This window comes from Cervus canadensis, chromosome 3, assembly GCF_019320065.1.
Source record: "Cervus canadensis isolate Bull #8, Minnesota chromosome 3, ASM1932006v1, whole genome shotgun sequence".
Classification (NCBI taxonomy): Eukaryota; Metazoa; Chordata; class Mammalia; order Artiodactyla; family Cervidae; genus Cervus; species Cervus canadensis.
The window spans coordinates 89,719,079-89,725,078 of record NC_057388.1 but is presented as its reverse complement, the minus strand read 5'-3'; the positions used below and the strand labels follow the sequence as shown (position 1 = coordinate 89,725,078).

At 45.2% G+C, this 6,000-nt stretch overlaps 1 long non-coding RNA gene across 1 annotated transcript in view; it reads left to right on the top strand.

Moving 5' to 3' along the window:
- The first annotated feature begins 3,554 nt into the window (after positions 1-3,554).
- LOC122438651 overlaps positions 3,555-6,000 on the top strand; it is a 57,599-nt gene continuing 55,153 nt past the window's right edge. The window contains exon 1 of the long non-coding RNA XR_006268600.1: positions 3,555-4,190. This is a non-coding gene — a long non-coding RNA (uncharacterized LOC122438651). The remainder of the gene's footprint in view (positions 4,191-6,000) is intronic.

The window sequence follows — 6,000 nt, the reverse complement described above, 5'->3', positions numbered from 1 at the left end:
CCAAAAAGGATGCTGAATTAAAGGTTTTTTTTTTTTTTTTTCTTTTGAGCTCTTTGGGAGGTGTATGCCTTGGAAATACAAGAGATGCTTGATATTAATTGCTAGAATGACTTTTGTCACTGCAAAAGTACTTTACAAGGAAAGGTACTCTTTTGAGCTTGCATCTTCCTCTCCTGCCACTTTGCTCTGAGCTTAAGCAAAACACACAGTCGTTCACTTGAAATACCTTCCCTAGCCTGTGTTTGGACTTGTACAGTTGTGCTCAGCTCCTGGCCCCTGTTTTTGCTTTCTCAAGCAATTTCCTGGCCAGAGCAGGAACTGGAGCTGTGTCTAGGAGAAGCGACTGTGACAGGACTGTCTTCTCACCCGTGTTTCCCAGCATGACTCAGGAAGGCGGGACACGCGGGACCCTCACTGCAATCCAGGGGCCCATTTAGCAGCATGGCCTAGGCCTGAAGGCATAAGCCAACTCAGGCCACACACACAGGTTGTCAGCGCACTATTAATAGGGTTGAAATAACACTGTTTTGGTTACACATACAAACCGAGTTTGACTGTAGACTGAAGTGTGAGCTTTCCACACGTTGTAACCGGCAAGGCCGTCATACCCTGTGGAAGCATCTGTCTTCGTGACACCCTGTGTGGTCGAGGCCTAAGGAGGCTGGTGGGATTCCAGCTGACTTACCCGACCTGACTGTCCTGAAGTGGACTTCCCATGAGGTCTGTTCTGCGTCATCAGGGTTTTTGTTTATGTTCCCGGTGTTGTTTGGTAACTGCCACAGAGGCGCGGTGCAGTGGCATGTGGCCGTCATGAGCTGGCGTCTGGGAGGTCACCTTCCACTGACCGAGGCTGCTCCCTGCCGTCCTGGCCACTCTGGTCTCCCGGCAGCGCTCTCTCCTGGGGCTCGTTCTCACTGCTCAGCCTCTGTGGCGGCCACCCTCCTACGCACAGAGAAAATAGACACCAGAAGGTGAGTGAGCTCAGGCTGTGGCCCCAGTCAGCACGCTGCATCTACACCTGTCTTGTTTTCCTTGCCTCCTGCCCTAGTGGAGGAGGAGCCCACCCGTGTCCAGGCTCTGACCCCCATCCCCTCTCACCTCCTCAGAGACTTTTTTCTCTCTCTGACCTTCACCTGCCATCCTCCACTGATTTTCTCCCGTGAACACGTAAACCCACTCAAGGCTCACCAACCGAAAACCAAACACAAAACCCAGCGGCCTTCAGGATCGCCTTCCCTTTGGGTTACTTCTCCACTCACGTCTCCTGCCAGGGCCTAGCTTCTTGGAAGAGCAGGGTGAATTTGCTGCCTCAGCCCTGCCCGCCTCCTCAGGGCTCCCCTGGTAGCTCAGTTGGTAAAGAATCTGCCTGCAATGCAGGAGACCCCGGTTTGATTCCTGGGTTGGGAAGATCTGCTGGAGAAGGGATAGGCTATCCACTCCAGTATTCTTGGGCTTTCCTTGTGACTCAGCTGGTAAAGAATCCACATGTAATGCGGGAGACCCTGGTTCGATTCCTGGGTCGGGAATATTCCCTGGAGAAGGGATAGGTTACACACTCCAGTATTCTTGGGCTTCCCTTGTGGCTCAGCTGGTAAAGAATCTGCCTGCAATGCAGGCCCCCTCCTCAGGCTCCTACAGTCTGGCTTTTGCACCTGTGACCAAGCTGGTCTCGCACTGGCCAGAGTGATAGTTGTCTTCCTATCTTCCATTGCCGCATTTGCCAGATAAATTTAGATTTGTATCTGCTGTGACCTGTTTTGATGTCTTTGCCTCGCTGGCCTGACCTGCCCCTCTAGCTTTTTCTCTTCCTTGCCTCCCTTCACAGGTTCTTTCTGTTTATCTCTAAGCTCCATGCTTTGTGTCCAGATGCCAGCTGGACCTTCCTACTCAATATCTTACTAGCACCTCATAGCCAGTGGATTCCAGACTGATCCTAGTCACCTAAACCTGAAACCTGTGCCTTACTGACCCTTCTCTCACCTCATCTTCCAGATCCACAAAGAAACCGAATCTGGTCAAAAATCTGCATCTCGACCTTGTCAAACCCATCTACTCTTTCTCCAGTGTGTCCTTCTTGGTTACCATCGTCTTTGCCCTAAACTCTTGTCTCTGGCATCCCTCTGCTTGCTGCCGATATTCTGCCGCAATCCGTTCTCCCGACTGCATTCAGAGCGATGCTTCTGAAAAACAAGCTCATCGTGTCGCTTGGCTCTCAACTCTCACCTGTTGCTGTGATACCCTGTACCCAACTTGATTAGGTCCTGGAGAGCATGTGTTCTCACTCTGTGTGTAAGCAAGTCATCAACCACTGAAACCCACGGCTTGGGGGGGGGTGCGGTGCAAAAGAGGCTCATTTCCCCCTCAGCGCAGCAGAACTTAATGAGAATCCTGCCTGCCCAGACGTTCCTCACCTCTGCCCTCCAAGGTTCCTGATCATCGCTGCATATTCCTCCCACCCCTCCAACCTCCCCCACTCACCTGCTCATGCCTCCCAGGGGCAGCTGCTCCCACCTGTAATGGGGAGCATTACTCTATTTACCCATGCCCCCCCCCCACCCCACTGCTGCTTATTCAGAGAGCTCTGCTCTCTGCCAGGTGTTCTGATCCTTAAGTTTCATCCCTGTCTTATATTCGTTTGGGTTCACCTCAGAGCACATTCTGAACAGAGGTACAGTCTGGTCTGATTCTACTATAGAAGAGCTGGGTGACCTCTCAGTACCTTAGTTTTCTCATCTTTCAAATCTGACTTTGTAAGATTATCAGTTCAGTCGCTCAGTCGTGTCCGACTCTGCGACCCCATGAACGGCAGCACGCCAGGCCTCCCTGTCCATCACCAACTCTCAGAGTTCACCCAAACCCATGTCCGTTGAGTCGGTGATGCCATCCAACCATCTCATCCTCTTGTAAGATTATAGTAAAGATTAAATTAACTTGTGCCTGGAGAATGTATTTAAAACCCAATCTGATTCATAGTAGTAGCCAGTCAATCTTGTGGCAATAATACTAATGACTACTGGAGTGAAAGTCGCTCACTTGTGCCCGACTCTTTGTGACCCCATGGACTAAACAGTCCATGGAATTCTCCAGGCCAGAGTACTGGAGTGGGTAGCCTTTCCCTTTTCCAGGGGATCTTCCCAACCCAGAAATTGAACCCAGGTCTCCCACATTGCAGGCAGATTCTTTACCAGCTGAGCCACAAGGGAAGCCCACTAATGACTACTACTATTACTAAAAATGTCACTTCATATAGGTTTCCATTCTTGAGCTCTCTAGACCGGATTGGAGCCCCCACTGATGTGTGCCAATAGCTTCCCGTCCTTCTTTAAATTGTAACTGCCGGTTTGGTGAAGGAAGGATGATGGCATCCAGTTCCCCATTCAGTGCTTAGCCCATGCCTGGTATATAGTGTATGGTACGTACTGTGCATGTGTGGCTATGTGCTAAGTCACTACCCACTCCAGTATTCTGACCTGTAGAATTCCATGGACTGTTTAGCCTATGGGGTCGCAAAGAGTCAGACGCAATTGAGCAACCCCATGGACTGTAGGCTGCCAGGCTCCTTTGTCTGTGGAATTCTCCAGGCAAGAATACTGGAGTGGGTTGCCATGCCCTCCTCCAGGGGGTCTTCCCCACCCAGGGATCAAACCCTCATCACCACGCCTCCTGCACTGGAAGCAGATCATTTACCAAGGAGCGACCAAGGAATCCCATGTACTGTGTATTCAATAAATATTTTTTGAATGGAATTAATCAAATGACTTGTAAAAAGAATATTCCAGATATGCTCTTTTTCTTAGCTTTAGTAAGCTGCCTATAAAATATGAAACATGCCAATTGAAAAACAGAACATGACAAACAAAACATAACTATGCTCCAGGGGTTTGTCTTTAAATCAAGCATCACTGAGTGAGCCTGGACAAGCTGACAAGCTCTGCGGCTGTCTGTGGCCCTGGAGCAGCTCCACCTGAGAGCCTTTGTCCAGCTCCAGAATTCTTTGATTCTCTGATAGTGGGGCACAGTAAGGATAGAGTACATTTTGGGAGACTCAGGGTTTCCCTCATAGTTACATTTTTTTCCTGTTAGCTGATGGGAAAATGTCATCTTGTTTCTTGGGTTTGCAGGTTCTTTCCTAGTCGTGGGGAATTTTTCAAGCTGGCTATAATGAAAGGGTCTCAAAGAACCACAGAGAGGTGTGGTATGTTCTTTTCAAGTTAGACATAATGTCCCTTCTTGTTTTTACTTTTGATCTTCTGTGTTACTGAGCTGACTTCTATAACTCTATTTTAAAAATCTAATATCAGAAATAAGATCTAAAAAAAAATAAAATCTATTTTATTTTGATGCTTGCACCCTTGACATCCTTTAAACTGAGTTTAAATCAAAAGCATGCTTCAGAATTATGAATACTAACTCTAATGCATTCTTTATTCTGTTCTCTCTTTCTTTTTTCCTTTAATGGTATATATGTATACACACATTATTAAATTGTGGTAAAATGCATATGATGTAAAATTTATGATCTTAATTATTTTCTCTTTTTGGCTACACCACATGACATGTGGGATCTTAATTCCCCAACCAGGGATCAAACCCGCACCCCCTACATTGGAAGCCCAGAATCTTAACCACTGGACCACCAGGGAAGTCCCAACCATCTCTAAGTCTACAGTTCGATGGCATTAAGTACATGTACTTACTGGACAGCCGTCACCATTACTCATCTCCAGAACGCTTTCATCTTGCTGAACTGAAACTGCATTCCCACTGAACACTACCTCACCATTCTCCCTTTCTCCTCAGTCCCTGGCCAGCACAGTTCTTTCTGTCTCTGTGAATTTGACTATTCCGGGAACCTCATTTAAGTGGATTCATACAGTATCTTTTTGTGACTGGCTTACTTCGCTTAGCATGATATCCTCAAGATTCAACCATGTTGTACCATGTATCAGAATTTCCTTTATTTTTAAGGCTGAGTAACATTCTGTTATGTGACTAGACCACATTTTTGTTTATCCATCCATTGGATATTTGGGTTGCATCAACCCTTTTGGCTGTTGCAAATAATGCTGCTGTGAACACAGGTATACACATAATGCTTTCGGACCCTTCGTATCATTTGTTTTGGGTCTAATGATTCCTTGAATCTTTCTTAATGCTTCTATTGTTTACATGAACTCTTGCCTTCCTCTTTGGGCTATTTTCCACCCATCGTCTGTCAGTCTTCTTTGCCATTTTGCTAATAATGCCAACATCCTACTGTCAAGAGTCTCATGCTTTGGCGTGGCCCTCGCAGAGCTGCTGCTTTGTGGAGAAAACAGTTTGACAGCTGGGAAGTAGTATTTGTTCCCACCTCCCGGACACCCTCCTGATATTCTCTGAAGACATACCAGTGGTTTCCGAAATTTAAAAAAGGACAGCTTAATGGTAGAGCAGCTTTTTATGGTTGTTGACAGTCAGCATTAATAGTAGCATATTCTTGATGTATCAGTCCTGTAATTGTGATATTGATGTCCATTTTTCCTCATGAAAGCGATATGTGACAATCATAGAAAACTTACATAGAAAAAATATTACACACAATAAATGGCACTATTAAAAAGCAACCACTATTAATATCTTGATGTATATTTTTCTGGTCTTTTTAATGTGAATTTTTATCTAAGATCATATTGTTTTACACATCTTGCACTTAATAATAAAATATAAGCATTTTCTTATTAGGTGTTTGTAAAGCTTTCATATGACTGAGAGATATTTATAGAATGTTCATTAAGTTAACATTTTTCTAATTACAAAAATATCGTTTCTTTTGGAAATGTCAGATATCTCAATATTATAAAGAAGTAATGAAAAAATTTTAAGTTCTCTGCCCACCCTTTCTTAAGATTTTTAACTATATTCTTTTCCATTCTCTTTTTGCTTAGCAACATTTATATCATATTTATATATAATTTTATATCCAGCATTTTTACCTAACATTATATTTTGTGATCTCCAGTG